A 20,239-nucleotide genomic window follows, 5' to 3' on the forward strand; every position below is an offset into this window, starting at 1 on the left:
TGTTGGGAAAAGAGCAGATACACTAACGTGGATCGGACCTGAATATGCCAGAACCAATTTTCTGATGGACTTTGTTCTACCTGGAAATGGCTGCATACATTTAGAAACGTTAAATCCATTTAACAAACCTCAATAATTAAACAAACCTGAACAATCCTTTTACTCATTCTGTTCCCTTAGAACTAATATTCTCCATTAACCAAGTCAAAGCTGGTGCTGGTTTGTAGGCAGATTCCCCAGTACAAGTGCTGTCTAAATGCCACAGGTTCATAAGAGGGACAACTGCAAAGTTCCGATGATTTTTTGGGAGGGTCACATCTCAGAGTGGTTAGTCATCTGCGGGGGATTACATGAAATGAGGGTGGAGGATTGTGTGCTGGGGTTGGTGACTCTGGATCTGTTGGTTGTGGACGAGAACAAAATGGAAACAGGGTTTGCGTGTTTTATACCCAGCTCAATATACAGCCTTGCTGTAACATAGTAGCAATTAAAGGCTTGAAGCCAGCAGCGAAATTCAAACTGGCCCCAGAGAAAACAGATTTCTGTCCAGAACCCAACACAGCAGCAGAGAGAAGTTAAGCTACACTGGGGTGTAGCACTATATAAAATCCAATGTCATTTCTTCCATTGGTATCCATTATCCGGAAATAATTCATTTCTTCTGGTTTGAGTGTAACCCACTTAAGCATTCCACATGCATATTGGCTTCCCAAATCTGATTTTTACTGAAGTGTCCAATTTACACATTAATCCCAGCACAAGAAAATGTTAAAGATTAGCTTTATTTGTTGCATGTGCAAACAGTGAGTTGCCCCATTTGCATCAAATCCTATCAGCGAGGATTTGCTCTACAGCCGCAAGTTTGCCCTTGCTTCCAGTGCCGACAGAGCAGGCCCACGACACACCAGCCCTAACCATAGGTCTTTGGAATGAGGGAAGAAACCCACACAGTCATAGGAAGAACGTACAAGCTCCTTACAGGCAGCAGTAGGAAGCAAAACCCTATCTTACAGCTGGCATTGCAAAATGTTGTGCTAACCGCTACGTCACCGTTCTGCCCGACTTTTGCCCCGTGACAGTATCGTAGTCAATGAAGTTTACCCGAGACCTGATGATTGATTATTGAAAACTTTCCCATGCTCAATTGTGCACTTCCACACCCAACGTGAAATATAATAATTTAACCTGAAACCCAATGACTCCTGATCATATGAATCCCCAGAACAACCACTCCTCCTCACAATGTTTCCTGAACATTCCTTGATCTCAGGGTACTATATCAGGCTTCCAGAATATTCATGTGTTTTCTTTCCAGGTTAATTTTAAACCTGTTCTACCTGAAGATAAACTCAACTTGCAAAATGGTGATCTAGGTCATATGGCTTTGGTCAGGTAAATGGTGGAAAGTATCCGCTTAATGATGTGACCTTCTAAAAATTCTCATGACTGTGTTTTCTCTCCAGCCGCCTCGCCTCCTCCACTATAATCATGGTATTTCACCACTTGGCCACAGCTGGCGTGAGGGACAACTGCTGACCTCAAATGTGTGTTAGTGACCTCAGTGCTAAATGAAGAATAAAAGGAAAAGGCAAAGGAGAAGGTCACTTGAGCCTGACCACCATACTGATGAACCTGTCCTCAACAGTACACGTAACCCTTAATTCCCCTAAAGTCTGCCCACCTCAGCATTGAATATAACCTTTGACTCAAAGCCCTCTGGTACACAGAATTTCAAAGGTCCATTTTCTCTAAGGAAAATAAAAGCCCTTCATCAGCCTACAAGGGGTTGCCCACAATCTGAATCTATGATCTCTGGTTCTAGATGCCTCCACAAGAGGAATCATCTCATCACACCTGTAAAACTTCCTCAGAATCAGTAAGATCATGCCATTAATATGGCCAGCTGATGCACCATCAATAACTCTCTCTGAGACGTAAAGGCGAGATATCGGCTTTTATTGACTGGAAGAAGGAACAAGCAGTGAGTGACCACCATACTACATCCTGGAGACTGAGAGGCCGGGCTCAGACCTTGATCGCCTTTATACCGGGGTCTGTGGGAGGAGCCACAGGAGCAGTCAGCAGGGGGCGTGTCCAGACAGGTATATGTATTTCACCACAGCAGCTTCATTTTCAAAGCAGTTTACAGCCAGATGTTTAAAACTCCTGGATGTTTCATGCTTTGAGCTGCTTAGAATGTGGAAGATGAGTATTGAGATGTGAGTAAATGATAAACACCCTAGGCCAGACTGGTTGGAGGGTGTAGATACAGAGCTACCTCAGATCTGTGTCCATACGGGCCATCTAGAGGTAAGTGTTGAATTTCTTATTTTTGGTGCTAGTGGAGAAGATGTAAACCACTAGAATGCAATAAAACTGATGAAGGTCTTCTATGTCCATTTTCATATGATGTATCACATCCATGACCCTTTCACGTCTTGCTGATCTCTCTGACCGCTGCACTAGCCCAGTTTTCAGTCAGCACTTTGGCAAGCTGAGTGGCAATGCCTTTTTGAGATTCTACAATTTGGCCACCAAGATGAAATGAGAACAAAGCCCCAAAGTAGAACTTTCTCTCTGCTGAAATGAACAGGCTGGTAATAAACTGTATAGGTCAGACGGCCAAAGGTGACTACCATCACACAATGTTTACCTGGAAAGAAGTGCTGGTGGGATCTGGGACTCAAGTGGGATCTAACAGATGAGAAGCTGTTGGGTGTGGTGGGTTGAAATACTTGGAAAAACAAAATGGAAGAAGATTTGAGAAATTTGCTTGACATCAATTAGCTGCTCCCTGCCTCCCGTTAACCATGGAATCATTTGTGCTGTGGCCAGCTATGCTGACATGTGATAAAGGTTTGCATCACAAAACGGAAAAGGCCCAGCCATTGGTATATTAACCTCATTTCTTCAAAACATATTGAAATCAACGGCATTTTAGGTGATCTGAACTTATTTGAATATATACTTCTGTACTTAACTTGACTTTTATTCTTCTTTTCTGTGACAATTTTGCCAAGTTTTCCTTCAAAATCAACAAAAACGAAGAGCACGTTCAGGGTTCTCGAGTCCTGACGGCTCAATTTGGATCAAAGAGCCCCTTTGCCAGTTGTTGTTGTTCTTCGTTCTCCAAGGATGAAAAACAGATGTATTCTTTTACTTTAGACTCTGGGCTGATCTAAGCTCAGCTGTTCGTCCATTTGTGGAGCAATTAACAACGGTCACAATATTCAGCCTTCACGCATGGAGAAATGTCAGTAATGTCCCTGATTGCAAAGAAACAAGCAGCCCTTTGAGGATATAAATATTCTTCAAAATCAGATATTTCTTCGCACCAACCACACTCACAGTCATTCTATCACGCCTGCAATACACTACCATACTTTGAAGTTTATGCACGTCACCGGACAATGTCCTGATCAATTAACATAATATACTAATAAATTCCTGATCAATTAACATAAAATACTAACAAATTTAAGTGCATTTGAAATGGCCAATCTATTTCAGGCAAACCATTAATCATCAAATGGATTATTTTACAGTATTGTACATGTAATTTTTTACTATCTACCTTATCAAAAGGCTGACATGGCAGGCAAAGTGATTAATCTGCTCAGTAATCTCACTTCTGGCACAATGTGATGCTGTTTTTGCTGTTGACACTTAATGGGGAAAAAATAAGATTTAGCAAATGTTTCAATGAGAATTTCCTGTGTCAATGCTGCAGCACGCTGTAGTGCTCATCATTCCACCATTAGAGGATGCTGTGACATACCATTGTGTTACTCAACCTGATTTTCCGGCATTTCCCTACTTTATTGCCTGTTTAAAGTGTGACCTTCAGATTTTCACCTAATAAGCGAGTGTCATACTCCCTGGATCATAAAACCCACCAGGATTTGATTTCTCTGCCTTCAACTGTGACAATATGCCATTCATTTTCTCCAGAAACGGAAGCCCTAAGAGTAGTGAAGGCACTCTACGCTTCAAGTCTCCACGGTGGAAACAGCTGAAGCCAAGTGTAAGGTCTCAAAGAACCCACCTGTACTAAGCATACCTGAAAGAGAATATGTAGATCCCGCATAGGTCTCTTCAACATTCCAGAATTTAGTCATCCTCAACTCCAAGAGTTGCCTCAGAAGAAAGAGAAGAACTACATCAAGTGCTCAAGTGATAGTGGAATCCGAATAGCAATCTTCGACAAAGAATCGCTGTAATACCATGGTCCCGAGTTACTGAATGTGCCCTGAAATATTCCTCCCATAAAGTGACAGGAGCACTGCGATCTAGGACAAATGCAAACGAGACATTGAACCATATTATTATCCATAGAAAGCATAAATATTCAAAGGCTGTAATATACAAGCATCTAAAAATCAAATTTCAATGGAACTGAATGTTTGAAGCAGAATTCACTTATATATGTATATAAATATTAAGTCATGTGCTATAATGAGCATTGTAATTATGATGTTTCCATCCCATAGACCATAATTTTTGTTGTAATGCACAATTTGTCTGTTCATGTTGCAGTCCAGCTAAAGGGCAATAGTAATGTGTTCTGGAGTTGTATTTACACAGAAAACACACAACTGTTTGGATTGGTTCAAATTCCAGAAATGCATGCTCGGAGTTTTCAGTAAAACAGATCTCTTGATTCCCTTTATTCTCATTATAAAAGACTCATTATAAAAAGTCTCATTATAAAAAATACTCTTTAAAAATACAAGGTTCTGCAGATGCTGGAAATCCAGAGCAACACACATAAAATGCAGGAAGAACTCAGCAGGTCAAGCAAGATCGATGGAAATGATTAAGCAGTTGATGTTTTGGGCCTAAGGTTGTCATAGCCAGGGGTGGTAGTGGGGATAAGCTCCCATTACCTATAAAGTGCTCCAGATACCTTGCAATTCCAAAAGCCTCTCACAACCAAGTCCAACTCTCGGCCCTCATATGTGGCTTAGCTACTAGGCCTGGTGGAGCTGTTTCTACTGACAAGAGAAGGGGCAAAGCGGACCACTGGCACATCAAAACCAGTTGCTTTGGCAGGTGGAGCTCATCAGCCTTGTACGGCAGCCCGCCTAGGAGAAGGAAAACTCTGATCTTAAGCCTCCACTGCTTTCTGGCCATATCCACCCATGGGAAAGGCTTCGCGAGTAAACCCCGATGAAGAAATCTGGAACCAGAGTCCCTAAGGCAGTTTGATGTTGTTCACAACTTCACTCTGGCAACCTCTGCGATGACACTGGTGCCAAGCTGTATTGGCACTTCCCCTTCCCTTGGACTACATCAGTGACATGGAGAGGGGGAACGGCCGGTTCTTCAAATCTTTCCGCCCAGACTTGCGCCCTGGAGAGGACACAGTCCACCAGAGGCGCAAACTCATGATCCCCTAGGATCGACAACTGCCTACTGCTGTATTAGGCCAAGACCCTTCTTCAGGACTGGAAAGGAACGGGCAGGGTGCCAGAATAAACAAGTGGTGGGGTTGGGCAAGGAGGATAGCTGGAAGGTGATAGGTGAAACCAGGTGGGTGTTAAGTTAAAGGGCAGGAGAAGAAGGAATATAATGGGAGAGAAGAATGGACTGAGGGAGAAAGCAAAGAAGGAAGGGCACCAGGGGGATGTGATAGACAGGTGAGCAGAAGAGGTAAGAGGTCAGAGTGTGGAATAGAAGAAGAGGGAAGGGGAAAGAAAAAAGTTACCAGAAGAGGAAATCAATATTCATGCCATCAGGTTAGAGACTGGCTAGATAGAATATGAGGTGAGTGGGCCCTCATCGTGGCAAAAGACGAGGCCATGGACTGACATGTCAGAAAGGAAATGGAGATACCATTTAAAATGGTTGGCCACTGGGAAATTCCAGTCTCCCAACTTACATCAGGTCTCCCCAATGCAGAGGAGGGCGTATCGGGAGCACCGGATACAACAGATGACCCCAGTAGATACGCAAGTGAAGGGAGCGCACAGTCACAGTCAGAATGGGTGCAGCTTGCCGTGAAACTGCAGTCTCAGCAGGATTCTAGCCAATACCCATCAACTGCCTGTTTACGGCAGCTTAGTATCAGCTTGGTTTCCAAATCTCTAAAGCACTCCTCAGAGTAATAAGTAACAAAAAAAATTCGAACTATGAGATATGGAGTGTTTTAAAAATTAAAAGCAGCAATTTAAAGCCTATTCTAGAGGACTATAATTTGTTAAGGATGGAGTTGGCATGTGGAAAGCAATTACTGACAGGGATCTATAAGATTTTCTTACTGAGCAGTGTTTTTAATTTTAAACCTGAGCTGGAAGGGCAATGAGATTTGTGCATTCCAAAAACAAAAGATTCAAAATTCCAGTTCATTTATCAGGAGTACATCAAAACATACAGTGAAATGTGTCACTTCTGTCAACAACCAGCACACCTGAGGATGTACTGGGGGCAGCCCACAAGTGTCACCTTACATTCCAGCACCAACATAGCATGCCTATGCATGAACAACAGAGAACAAAACTAGCAGCAACACACAAAAGCAGATACTTATTGAACTTGCATCTATTTCTTTAAAGGTCCAATCAGTCCAGACAGTTTTATTAAAAGAGTAATTTAGTAACCTCATCAAAGGCACAACAATGTTATGCAGTGGCAGGCACAGCCTTGTAGAGGGATGGATCCAAGTTCAATCACCTAGTTGAACAGGTTGATCTCAGTGGCTAGTTAAAGAAGTGTTAAACTTCACTTGCCCCATCAATGAAATGTTCCCACAACCAATGGACTCACTCTCAAGGACTCTTCATCTCATATTCTCGATATTTATTGCTAATTATTTATTATCATTATTTTTTTCTCTTTGTATTTGCACAGTTTGTTGTCTTCTGCACTCTGTTGAGTGCCTTAGCTGGGCAGTCATGGTTATAGTTATTTTTCTATAGAGTTATTGAGTATGCCCACAAGAAAATTAACCTCAGGGTTGTACATGATGACATATATGTTCTTTGATAATAAGATCTACTTTGAACTTTTAACTTTGAAATACTCCATGTCTCTAGGAGCAGAATGAATGTTCCTGTTTTCATTTCTCACATAGTTGTGTTGAAAGTGTGTGTGAGCAAATATGGGTCAAGAGTGGCTGCACTTAGAGTAAACTACTGTTGACATTCATTTACTGGGCATCTATGAGACGGGGGTCTGTCTTTTGTCTTTTGGGCCTCTACGGATTGCCATTGAGCTTTGGGCTTCTGGATTTCTTGAGGACTTGTATTTGTTAGGGCTATTAAGCCCAGGTGCTTTTGGTTTGGTCTTGCTGGGTTGATTGTGACCAGCACGTTTCCCACATTCTACGCTTATTTAAAGGGGACTCTCATTGTGCTCGATAAGCTGAGTCCTACTTTGTGAAGGAGAACGGTGTCACTCGGTCATGCCTACAATGCTCTGTTGATAGTCCTGTGTCTATCCTCCAGTTTCCAACTCTTCAGGGGAATTCTGCTGTTTCTCCTCTTCTGGACCAAGCCATTGTCAGAGCTCCCTGTGACAGTCTGCCATCCTCCGACCTGGGTTGAGTCAGTGCCAGTGACCACCGTGACTGAGAGAGTCTGCCGTTCCTCCGCACTTGGGCCCAGTCCTACGAGCACACACCGTAACAGGACCATTTGGATGGGGACATCAAATGGAGATATTGAACTGCATTCCACCCAGATATTAATAATGGGATATAAGGAAAATTCCGATGGTGATTTACCAAAATTTTACTTTTGGGCATTACAAAGTGGGGACCAGATTAAAGTTAACCACGATCTCTACATTTCTGGGATTGTACATGGAACTCTGGTTCATAATTTTCATTGAGGGAGAAGATTCAATGAATTACTATGTAACAATCTATGGGAAATAAAGAAAGCTTCTTCGAGAAAAAATAAACTTCAGATCAACTCAAGGTGGTAGATGTTAACTCTTCCAGAAAACTATTTTAGCCAATAAATCTAAGTCATAAAACTTGGTGTCTTTGACAGTTAATTTGTAGCTCCTTTGTATTGAGATTAGCTAAATGACATGGAATTTGTTCTTGTAATAACTGCAAAACTGTTAGTACTCACAGTATTTAATCTGCAAAATTGACAGGAGCTTCTGGCATGAGCATGTGAGCTCATGTTAATGATGCTCTCCTCTGCCAAAAGATGGCTTGTTGGAATTGTCCAGAATTAGATATCTGGCATGCATTTTAGACATTTATACAAATATCTATCCACTGAAAATATTAAATCTTGCGAAACATGACCTAACCAAGATTTTAATAGCTCACCAAAAACCAATCATGAAAAAATATCTCTGGGTCTGAAAATTAACCTTACATATATGCATCTTTATTTCCTCTGAAGTACTTAATAAATATTCCAAGGTCATTGAGATAATATCAAACAATGTCTTTCAAAAGATTCTTGTTTTTGATCCTTCACTTTCTATCCTTTATACTTCCCAACTTTTATTTCACTTCCTGGAAAATGTTTAAACATGTTATTTTAAATAAAAAGCAACACACACACAACATGCCTGACCTGCTGAGTTCCTCCAACATTTTGTGTGTATTGCTTTGATTTCCAGCATCTGTAGACTTTTTTTGTGTTTATTTTAAATAAAGTTTTTATTTTATTCCTGACCTGTTGTCTGTGGGAGCTTGTTAATTTGATTGGCTGCTCTGACATTGCCAATGTAGGATGCAGTCCCATATTGAAAAGTGCCACACCTAAAATTATTTCAGAACGGGGAATCCCTGCCACAAATCGCGCTAGATCCCTGTATGAAGCTTTCATCAAGGTCGCCAGCCAAAGTTCCCTCTGACCAGAAAATCCAGGCCAATAGAACCTACCGTAATTATATAACTGTTTTGTATACCGTAATTATATAACGACTGAGTGACACCGTGAGACAAATCGTTCTCCTTCACCCAGTAGGACTCAGCTTATGCAGCACAATAAGAGTCACCTTTAAATAAATAACTGTTTTGAGCAATTACTGCTAAAGATATCAACATTTTTTTTTATTTTCAAAGACCTAAACTTTTGTCTTTTTTTAGGAATAAACAATATTTGTAAACTTGGTTCAAAATTTCTAAAACTAATATTTCTGCAACTTTAAAGCACAAGTGCAAAAGGAGGAGAAAAACTCTTACACACTAACTCACTCCATTGACCATAAATAGATGGATCAGTTATGCATTCTTGACAGCTATTCAAAAGCTAGCTAATTCAAAAAACATGCTGAGCTCTCTGCATACATTATTGGTTTGACTTAATACTGATGGAAAATGGGATTGTATTATTATTCTCATGAGTAAGCAGTAACTAATAGTGGTGTGGTTCAAATGAATATAAAGAGGCTCTGATTAATTTTGAAGTCTGACTTCCATTTGACTGTCTTCAGTCTGAGACTGAAGAGCAGCTGAAATAGAAATGGAGAGCAGAGATCTTTGCAAACTAAATCTGGTCCAACTGTTTCTTCCTTGTTGCTTTGGAAATGTTCATATTTTAATAATTCAGATTTTCTTTCACGGTAACCAATATTCCTCTGCTAGATGAAAGAGTCTAAATAATTACTTAAATAACACGGCTTGTTGAACACGTGGCAGGAGATGAGGCTGCTGCTTCTTACAGGGATGCAGCAATTCCATACAGTGGAAACTCTAATCCAACTCTTTATTGGAAAGGGTGCAACTTTGTAGATATCAGGCACTGCCCATCAGAACTCAACTGTGACCAGACTCTCACACCTGCAGAAGGCCAGTTGTCTAAGGAAAACAATTTTCCAGTTTCTCCTCCCAAATCCCCTTGGCTAGAGTGTTTGATCAGTGTTTCATCTTGATGCAACAACATATTTGCTGATGAGCTGGAAGCTCCTTCAGTTCAACTCTGTCAAATTTATTCAAAGGCTGCCGCTCACATCTCCTCGACATCAAACACCTTTACCTCTCTTCACTTCCCCAGCAGCTGGTAATTCCATCTGTTTATGTGGTTCTGATATTAATCCTTTGTTAATTTTGGTCTAAGCATGTTTCTGTTATGCTTCTTAACATCTTTTTGATGGTAAGTGTTCTACAAGCTGTTGTGGTAAATGCTTAAGAAAGGGCCTATAAACACAGACCAGGAAGGTTTCATTCAACCATGTGATTATTGGATGATAAAGAGAGGCAAGAGAGGATGTTGGACTGTTGGAAGATGATGCTAGAGAGGTAGTAACGGGAGACAACAAAATGGCAGACAAACTGAGCAAGTATTTTACATCAATCTTTTCAATGGAAAACTCCAGCAGTATGATGGAAGTTCCAGGAGTTAGGGGGCATAAAGTGTGTGAAGTTACCATAACTAGAGAGAAGGTTCTTGGGAAACTGAAAGATCATTCCCATTCTGATATGTCTATCCATGGCCTCCTCTATTGTTAAAATGAATCCAAACTCATGTTGGAGGAACAACACCTTATATACTGGCTGGGTAGCCTCCAACCTGATGGCATGAACATTGACTTCTCTAACTTCCGTTAATGCCCCTCCTCCCCTTCTTACCCCATCCCTGACCTATTTAGTTGTCTGCCTGTTCTCCATCTCCCTCTGGTGCTCCCCCCGCCTTTCTTTCTCCTGAGGCCTCCCGTCCCATGATCCTTTCCCTTCTCCAGCTCTGTATCACTTTCGCCAATCTCCTTTCCAGCTCTTAGCTTCATCCCACCCCCTCCGGTCTTCTCCTATCATTTTGCATTTCCCCCTCCCCCCACTACTTTCAAATCTCTTACTATCTTTCTTTTTGGTTAGTCCTGACGAAGGGTCTCGGCCCGAAACGTCGACAGTGCTTCTCCCTATAGATGCTGCCTGGCCTGCTGTGTTCCACCAGCATTTTGTGTGTGTTGTTGTTTGAATTTCCAGCATCTGCAGATTTCCTTGTGTTAGATCTGAAGGTAGATAAGTAATCTGGACCAATTTTCCTGCCTCTATCTTATCTATCCCTTTCATAATTTTAAGCCATGATCTTATTGAATGGCGGAGCAGGCTTGATGGACCAGATGACCTACCCCAGCTGCTACTTCTTATGTTCTTATGTTTTTATGGCAAGAAAGACCCCACCTCTAAACAACGGTCATTGAAAAAGAGCATTGAATAAACTACAGAGAAACCTGTTCCCACTGTCTACTACTGTACATTCCTAATCAACACTTATTGCATTAAAGAACATCCCATATCTTGCCCCTTGCTTATGTTGTAAGTTGCAGAGATGAGTTGTTAACATCAACTGTGGTGGCTACAATTTACTTCAACAAGCTTACCCCCATCCTCACCAAGTTATGGAAAGAGAAGTCAGCAAACGTTCCTGTTTTTTTACCTGATCAAAAGAAAACACATGTAAAGTTTAAACTATGGAAGGACCAGGATCAGATGTGGGTTTCTAAGGACAGCAGGCACTCAAAAGTTGGAAAGAGAATACTTCTCGGGTGATTAAGAATGTAATGCAGATGCTGGAATCTGGAGCAACAAATAATCCACAGGAGGAACTCAGCAGATCTCGTAGTGTCTGTGTGAGGCAAGGAACTGTCGAAATTATGGGTTGAAACACTGCATCAGGACTGAGATTAAGATTACATTTCATCTACAGGTGACCACTGCACAATCATTCACACCTTCAAAATGCACTGTGAGTTTCCCCCCGAATCTCTTATGTTTGTAGTCTTTACAAGTCTATACTCTGGTTTAAGGTTGAACTACTCTACATAGGTTCTCACACACACAACTGCCCTGAGCTTCTGAAAGGTGGCATGGTCTCACCTCATGGTTTAGAATTGATCTTCAAACTGAGTTCATTCCTTTGTGCATCTTTTGAAAGATTACCCCAACCTAAGACACTGATGCCAATTAAATTATTTGTATGTGGTTTGTTGTCGTTAGGAGCACATTAAACCTGGACCAAATAGGGACATGGACACCCCAAACATCATGCTTAAAAGACGAATGCCATGTGTGATTATGGATTTCACACGGATAAGCTTACCCTGTTACAAGTGACGTGAACCAGATCCCCAGCTATGGGTAAATACCCCACTGCCTTGTGGGCAGCTTCCGGAGAGACGAAAGCTACGGCAGTAAACACAGACAGAAAATCTGGCGTGCAGCCCCTAAGGCGGCTGGACATCACTGAGCATCCTTCCAGCAGCTCCTGCAACCAAGCTGGTGTCAAACATATTGCTTCATAAGCTTTCCTTTGATCTACATTGGTGGGGCCGAGGGGTGGGGGAGGAAGGGTTTTGACCACTGGGCATCCCAGGATCTGCCCGGACTTGTGCCCTGGAGAGGTCACTCCGGTGCTGTTCCACCGGACACATGCCATTATCATCAATACATTAAAGATGTGTGAGTAAACTCCCCCATAGCAGAGGCAAGTATACGTTAATTCCTGCGCAGTCCTCTGTTTGTGGAGAGTCAATATAAGGTTACTCATTAATATTGGAATCAGAATCAGATTCTGATTCCAAAATGCATTTTGTTATCATTTGCATTATTAAAACTATTATAAAGTACATCAAAGGGAATGTTTTGGGAATGGAAAGAAAAGGGAAGCAATTCTAAACAAAAGAGATTCTGCATGTGCTGGGAATCTAGAGCAACTGTGTTCACTTTCACTACCCAAATACTTTGATCCCAAATGTCTTGGGTTGCTGTAAATCAGCGCCATCTAGTGGCGAACCTGAAGTGGTACCCACACCGCCTGACCAGGGCTACTTTTGGTCTCTTTTCCCAACGGCTTATCAATGCAGCGCCTATTTGATTACTGGTTCAAGGAAATGACTGGGATGAAGATATGAAATATTGTAAAATAGAGGAATGAAGAAAAGCTAGAAAAATTAAAAAGTGAATAGGACAAAGATAATTAAGGAGCTCAGGAAGCCCTATTTCATCCACACATACCAGTGGGGAACTCAAATTAGTTCTTAATAAAACGTGAAATCACATTCTTCTGAGTCAAGGATAGCTGGAGAATTCCCTCAATCCAAATGGACAGCTGGGATTACTAGCATTTCATTGTGCCCCGTGTCTGTACACTGCACTTGGGCAGCTGTTAATTTAGTTGAGTACTTTTATGTAACTATAAGGACGTTCATTGTTTGCTGTTTATCCACTGAATGCCCCAAATATTTGAACAAATGACCTGCTCCCTCCACAATGAACTTTCCCCGAGATAGCCTGTGAATCGCCAAAAAATCAAATGATCTTTAGTCTCATTATTTCATATTGTTCTAAAAACAACTCTTTGGAAAAGATCAGGATTAAACGCAGTACATTGCGATCCATAAAGGTTAGTGTCACAGGAATCTGCCTTCTGAATATCTTGAGGAAGTAAAAATTCTACTAATATTGGAAATAATTATTTTATCTTTATGTTTTGAAATAAACATTGCAGAATCTGGAGGAAGTGAACTACACCAGGTAAGTGGCTATATGGATTGAAGAGAGAATTAATTTCAGAATCAGATTTATCATCACTGACATATGTCATGAATTTCTTGTTTTGTGGCAGCCACGCAGAGCAATACATCAAAAATGACTATAGGTTACAATAAAAAAAGAAATAAGTAGTTTTAAAAGTAGAAGGAACAAAATAGTGATATTGTGCTCGTGGACCATTCAGAAATCTGATGGTGGTTTGGAAGAATCTGTTTCTAAAAAGTTGACGGCGTGTCTTCAAGCTCCTATACCTCCTCCTCGATGGTAGTAATGTGAAGATGGCATGTCCTAAATGGTGGGAGTTCTTAATGATGGATGCACTGCCTTTTGAAGGTATCCTCGATGCTGGGGAGGCTAGTTCCCATGGTGATGCTGGCTAGGTCTACAATCCTCTGCAGCTTTTTTTCAATCTTCTGCATTGGCGTCTAAAATGACTTACCCCCAACTCTTTTCATCAATGCAAGCTATGACTGCTATCTTTGATGCTCATTCTGCTCACCTGTAGCATGGCACCCTGATGCCAAACTCAGTCAAATGCTGCCAAGTGATGCTGGTGAAAACCCAAAGATGGCATTGTTGAGCAGGTTACCAGTAAATGGGAGTCTTTTGCTTGTGATCTCAGTAACAGCTACTGTCTCTATTCTGATGATTAGCAAAAGAGCGGCTGAGTAGTAATCTTTCTTTTGTGAACTGCGCATATCGGGGTAATTTTCCAAATTGTTCGGTTTGATACCAATGTTGTGATTGTACTGAAACAGCTTAGCCAGAGGTTCAGCTCGTTATGGAACACAGGTCCTTAGTACTACCTGCTGTCTAGTCAAATAACCATTGTTCTTCTGCGAAGGTCATCAGCTTGTCATGATGGAGAGGTTTTCAAGTTCCTGAGATCCCGATAGTGATGCCGTCTGGAGCTTAGCTCTGGGTAGGATCACTCCTGGTGGTAAGGTCAAGGGGAGTGTTCCAGACAAAGAGTAATCTAACCAAAACTGTAGTGGTGGAGCTGGCAGAAGACTATGACACATCACAAAGGCAGCGAAGGTGAGGTGAAGAGTCCCCGGTCATCTTGGATGCTCTGCCCCTTGATATTGAACCTAATCTGTCATGGACTGTGTGGTAGCTGCCCATGGATCATCCTTCAGGCATTAGGGAATAACCCTTTAGGAGAACATTATGCTCGACTTGAGTGATCGCACCTTTGCAGTATCCATTTCTCTCAGCTGTTTGTTAATACCACCTGGAATGAATCCAACTCCCTAATATAAACTGGGGCCTTCTTAGTGTAAGGGGTTTAGATAGGGTAAAATTTGTTAAGGTTTCTTAAATCAATATGTGGATGGTCCAATGAGAGAAGGGAACATTCTGGATCTGGTGTTGGGTAATGAACCTGGCCAGGTGACTGACTTTTCACTGGGTGAGCAGTGACCACAACTCCTTAACTTTCTGGACAGCTATAGATAAGGATAGGGACGATCTTTGTGAGAGAATTTTAAATTGGTATAAGGCAAATTACGAGGGAGTTAGGCTGGAACTAAAAAGCGTTAATTGGGAACATCTTTTATCTGGCAAGTCCACATCAGAAATTTGAAGAGTGTTTAAAGATCAATCACACAGAGCACAGGAAAGGGATGTTCCTGTTAGAAGGAAGGACAGAGATAGAAAGATAAGAGAACCTTGGATGTCCAGAGAGATGAAGAATATAGACAAGAAAAAAAAGGAAAAGCATGTAAAGCTTTGGAAATTAGGATCAAATGAAGCACATGGGGAGTATAAAGAAACCAAAAAAGAACTAAAGAAGGGAATTTAAAAAGCCAGGAGTGGCCATGAAAAGTCCTCAGCAAGTAGGATTGATGTAAGTCCCAAAGCATTCTATACACACATCAAGCATAAGAGGATAACTAGGGAGAGAGTGGATGCAGAAAATGTGAGTGAGTACTTTGCTTCAGTATTTACCAAGGAAAAGGTTATGGAGGACCAGGAGATCAGTGCTGAGTGCATAAATATGATAGGGCATTTAGAGATCGAGGAGGAGGAAGTGTTGGGCCTCCTAATGAGTAGTAAGGTGGTTAAGTCCCCAGGGCCTGATGGCGTTTACCCCAGGTTATTGGAGGAAATAGGAGACGAGATCACTGGGCTTGTGCCCTCTCTGACCACAGATGAGGTCCCGGAGGGCTGACAAGTGGTGGATATTGTACTTCTATTTAAAAAGGGATCAAAGGAAAATCCTGGAGACCACAAACTGGTGAATCTCACATCAGTTGTAGGGAAATTGCTGGAGAATAGGGATAGGATATATGAACATTTGGAAACTCATGGCCTAATTAGGGAGAGCCAGAATGTCTTTCTGCATGGCAGGTCTTGTCTTACCAACATGATTGAGCTTTTTGACAAGGTGATGAGAGATTGATGAGAGTAGGGCAGTGACCGGTTTGTACATGAATTTTACTAAGGTGTTTGACAAAGTCCCTCATAGAAGGCTAATCCAGAAGATTAAGATGCATGGGTGTCCATGGTAAATTGGCTGTTTGGATTCAGAACTGGCTTCAGCAGAAAAGTCTGAGGGTAGCGGTTGGAGAGACTTGTTCGAGGTGGAGGTTTGGAATTAATGGAGTCCTGCAGGGATCTGTGCCGGGACCTCTGCTGTTTGTGATGTGTCTACATAAATGACCTGGATGAAAAGATAGATGGGCGTGTTTGTATATTTGCTGATGATACCAAGATTGGTGGAGCTGTGGATAATGTAGAAGGCTGGCAAAAAAAAATACAGCACAGTACAGATCAGTCATTGATATGTACTAAGAAATGGCAGATGGAGTAAAACCCAGATAAATGTGAGATGTTGCACCTCGCTAGGGCAAATTCAAGGAGACAGTAAACTGTTAAGGACAAGATACTTAACAATCCTGATGAGCAGAGAGATCTTGGGATCCAAGTTCATAGCTCCTTAAAAGTTGCTACACAGGTCGATGAGGTGGTTAAGAAAGTTTATGGAACACTTGCTTTTATTAGTTGAGACACTGAGTTCAAAAAACAGGAGGTTATGTTGTAGCTCTGTAAATCTCTGGATAGACCGTATCTGAGGTATTGTGACAGTTCTAGTCACCCCACTGTAGGAAGGATGTTGAAGGTTTGGAGAGGGTGCAGAAGAGGTTTACCAGGATGCTGCCTGGTTTAGAGGGCACGTGCTATCATGACATGCTGAATTCTCCGGAGCACCGGAGGCTGAGGGGAGATCTGACTGAGGTTTCCGAGAGGCATAGATAGAGTGGAAGAGAGAGTATTTGTTTCTCAGGGTTGAAACATCTAATGCCAGAGGGAATGCATTGAAGGTAAGAGGGGACAGGTTCAAAGGGGAGGAAAAACCAGAGGACATGGGTTAAGGGTGAAGGGGGAAAAGTTTAAAGGGAACATAGTGGGGGCTTCTTCACACACTGAGTGGTCGGACAGTGGAATAAGCTGCCAGATGAAGTGGTAACTGCGGGCCCACTTTTACCATTTAAGAAAAACTTGGACAGGTACATGGATGAGAGGTGTAAGGAGGGATATGGGCCAGGTGTAGGTCAGTGGGACTAAGCAGAAAAATGGTTCGGCACAGCCAAGAAGGGCCAAAAGGCCTGTTTCCGTGCTGTAATGTTCTATGGTTCTATGGGACGTGAGGGGTAAGTTTTTGACTCAGAGAGTCGTGGATGCCTGGTATAGTGGTAGAGACAAATATACCAGAGGCCTTTTAGAGACATTTGGACAGGCACGTGGATGAAATGAAGATGGAGGGATATGGACATGGTGTAGGTAGGAAGGACTAGTGTCTGAGCAATTTTGATTGGCTTTTTTGCTGGTTCAGCACAACACTGTGGGCCGAATGGCCTGTTCCCGCGCTGTACTGTTCTCTATTGACTGGTGACTGGCTTCCGCGATGATGAGAAATTCAGGAGAAAGCTGAAATGATATTTACTCACTATATAGGTCTAAACACGGTTGCAAACGCTTCAGCCTTTGCTTTTAGAACATTGTTGATGAGCACAGGAACAGGCCCTTCAGCCCACAATGGTGTGCTGACCCCCTTACGATCAAAAGGATAGGAATGTTTGCCAAGCTCCTGTTTCATTGCCCACTGCCAACCATGTCTAGATACGGTATTACTGTAGAGCCTCAGCTCCTTGGCGGTGGGAATGCTTAATTCTGTCTGGTGCATACTGCTTTGATTGTTTGGTCTGTATGCATTCCCGTTTCAATTTTAGGTGCCAGGTGTTGCTGCCAGCACTCCTAATTGAACGACTTTTGATCCCGTAGCTTGATAGCAAAATTAAACAATAGTACCTCCAGTACATTAGGGGGCAGGTCATTCCACTTGTGATAAGCTAATTCGAGAGGGGACTTACAGATTTTTGCTTCAGCTAATGCTTTTCTTAAATACAAATCCATTCCCTTTTGTCTTCTGTTCTCAATTCATTTAATGGGATTTGCTGTCAACGCAGGGCATTTGACCTTTATAGAGGTCCCCAGAGTTTCTGCTTTGTCTACACATCTCATTAATTTTTTAAAATTTTGTTGGCTCTCCTTTGATCTTTTGTTTTTGCTGGAGAAATATTCTTTGTTCCTTTAACCTATTTTCAAAGTGAAGGCAATTGATGTCTGGAACTTCTCGATTACTCTCCTCTGCTCTTTCTAATGTACTGATCTCCCAGTGGAGGAATGATAACCAAAAATGAACACATTACTCTAAGTCCAGTCTTTTTAATGCACTGTACCAAGTTAACATAATGTCAGTAGATTGGAATCCTACAGGCCTGGCAGTGTGCCTTCTCGTGCTGCTGCTCTTACTAATTGCCATATCATAGTGAATCTGGAAGAGACTTACATCCAAGTTCTTTCCTTTAATGTGCAGCCATTAATTTTTCTTGCAGTTGTTTTGCTCCACCCTCATCCTTATAACAGCTCAAGGTGTTTGTACCATCAGCATAACTATTACGATTAATTATTATCAATCCAATACCGAAGAATAGTATCATTATAGGATATGTATTTCAGGCATTTTTATTATAATCCACCATTTTATTGTCGTGTGGTAAACCTCGTTTTCTATCTAACTCATGATGGCTCTCTCTTCCTTTATCTGCTGCAGTTATATTTACTTTTGTTTAAGAAGGACATTTGACAAATCTTGGGTTGTCATGGTTATACTGTTGTGATAGATTAGCAATTAGTGCTTATTTCCAAGTTAATCAATTCCTCCCACATGGACGTATTCCATGTTTTTTTTTTCAGGCACAAGGTCCCTGGTATTTACAGGGAGGTGAGGAGGGGGAAGGCGTGCTGCTTGTAGTTGGGGAATCTAGGGAGGCCAGAGCCTGGGATGGCAAGCTGAATTTAACGACTACATGATTTCTTAGCCTGGTAGTCAGCCAGATCGAAAGCATGCCAAGTCAGTGATGCACCATCAATAACTCACTCTGAGACGTAAAGGCGAGCTATCAGCCTTTATTGACTGGAAGAAGGAACAAGCAGTGAGTGACCACCATACTACATCCTGGAGACTGAGAGGCCGGGCTCAGGCCTCAATCGCCTTTATACTGGGGTCTGTGGGAGGAGCCACAGGAGCAGTCAGCAGGGGGCGTGTCCAGACAGGTATATGTAGTTCACCACAGTCAGAAACACTGCAGTATCAGATCAGGCAGGCAAAGGTCTTAGCACGAGAAGCTTGGAATGAGCATTGAGCAGATATAAGGCTTTGGGGTAAGGCATTGAGGGGCGATATTTGCAAAGAGATCCCAAGGAAGATACAGGAGGGAAGAAGTGATTGTGGTGGAAGAATCATTGAGGAAGAGGCCATGAAGGGTAAAAGACTGTGGAAGTCTAAGATCCTGATGGGAATTAAGATCAGATATATGGAGCTCACATATGAAGCATCTAAGACTGCAGAATGATCCTGGAGAAGAGACCACAGCGGTTCAGTGATCACAACAGGAACAAATCAAAGGGGAAGATTGATTGTGGACAAACACCAGTATCAGTAGGAAGTCACAGGCAGGAGTTTGCACGGAGAATGAGCCACAGATGTTGTATAAGGTCCAACTGGAAGGAAAGGACCAGGAAGAGATATGCTTGTGAGAAGCACCCCAGGGCTAGCTGATCCACAAACAATACTGAAAAGAACATCACATATTTTTGGTTTCTGGTCCCCACAGGTGTAGCAAGCAGACCCTGGAGAGAGAATTTAAAAGGAGGAGTATTTTTGAACATCTGTCATCAGAGTGGCTATGTTTGAGTTGTAAATGCTGAGGTTTTGCCTCAAAAGGCTTCGGCACGGAGGCTGATGAGTATAAGCTAAGATCTGTTGCCTGATCTGATACTGCAGGCTTTCTGACTTGGCATGCTGTCAATTTGGCTGACTACGGGGTGGTCTTGGTGATTTAGAGGTGATAGTCAGAGCAGCTCCTGCAAGATATGGGAGATCGGGGAATCTGTCAGTATCCCTGGCGATCATACTTGTTGGAAGTGTGTCCACCCGCAGCTCCTGACTGACCACATTGTACAGCTAGAGCTGTATTTGGAGTCTGATGCTACAAGCTTCATAGACATGAGTTTTGGTGAGGCAGTCACACTGAGGGTGCAGGCAGCAGGTAGTTGAGTGAACACTGGAAAGGGAAGAGAGAGAAGGCATAGTGTGCAAGATTCAGCTCTGGGCATTTCCCTCACTAATAAGTGCATTGTTTTGGATACTGTTGAGCCGGCTGATCTTTCAGAGGGGAACAGCAGCAGCAGCCATGCCTGTGGCATAGTAAC

General features: G+C 42.2%; 1 long non-coding RNA gene across 2 annotated transcripts in view; it reads right to left on the minus strand.

Annotated features, from left to right (window-relative positions):
* The window catches only part of LOC132398617 (uncharacterized), a 62,546-nt gene that overhangs the window by 16,565 nt on the left and 25,742 nt on the right, over nucleotides 1–20,239 (minus strand). Inside the window, exons 3-4 of one of the 2 annotated variants that reach the window (XR_009513725.1) lie at nucleotides 4,061–4,289; nucleotides 1,638–3,266 (exon numbers count right to left, since the gene is read on the minus strand). This is a non-coding gene — a long non-coding RNA (uncharacterized LOC132398617). Of the gene's footprint in view, nucleotides 1–1,637; nucleotides 3,267–4,060; nucleotides 4,290–20,239 lie in introns of those variants that run through there. The other variant, XR_009513726.1, reaches the window with a different exon arrangement.

The sequence above is a fragment of the Hypanus sabinus genome, chromosome 8, assembly GCF_030144855.1.
Source record: "Hypanus sabinus isolate sHypSab1 chromosome 8, sHypSab1.hap1, whole genome shotgun sequence".
NCBI classification, from domain to species: Eukaryota; Metazoa; Chordata; class Chondrichthyes; order Myliobatiformes; family Dasyatidae; genus Hypanus; species Hypanus sabinus.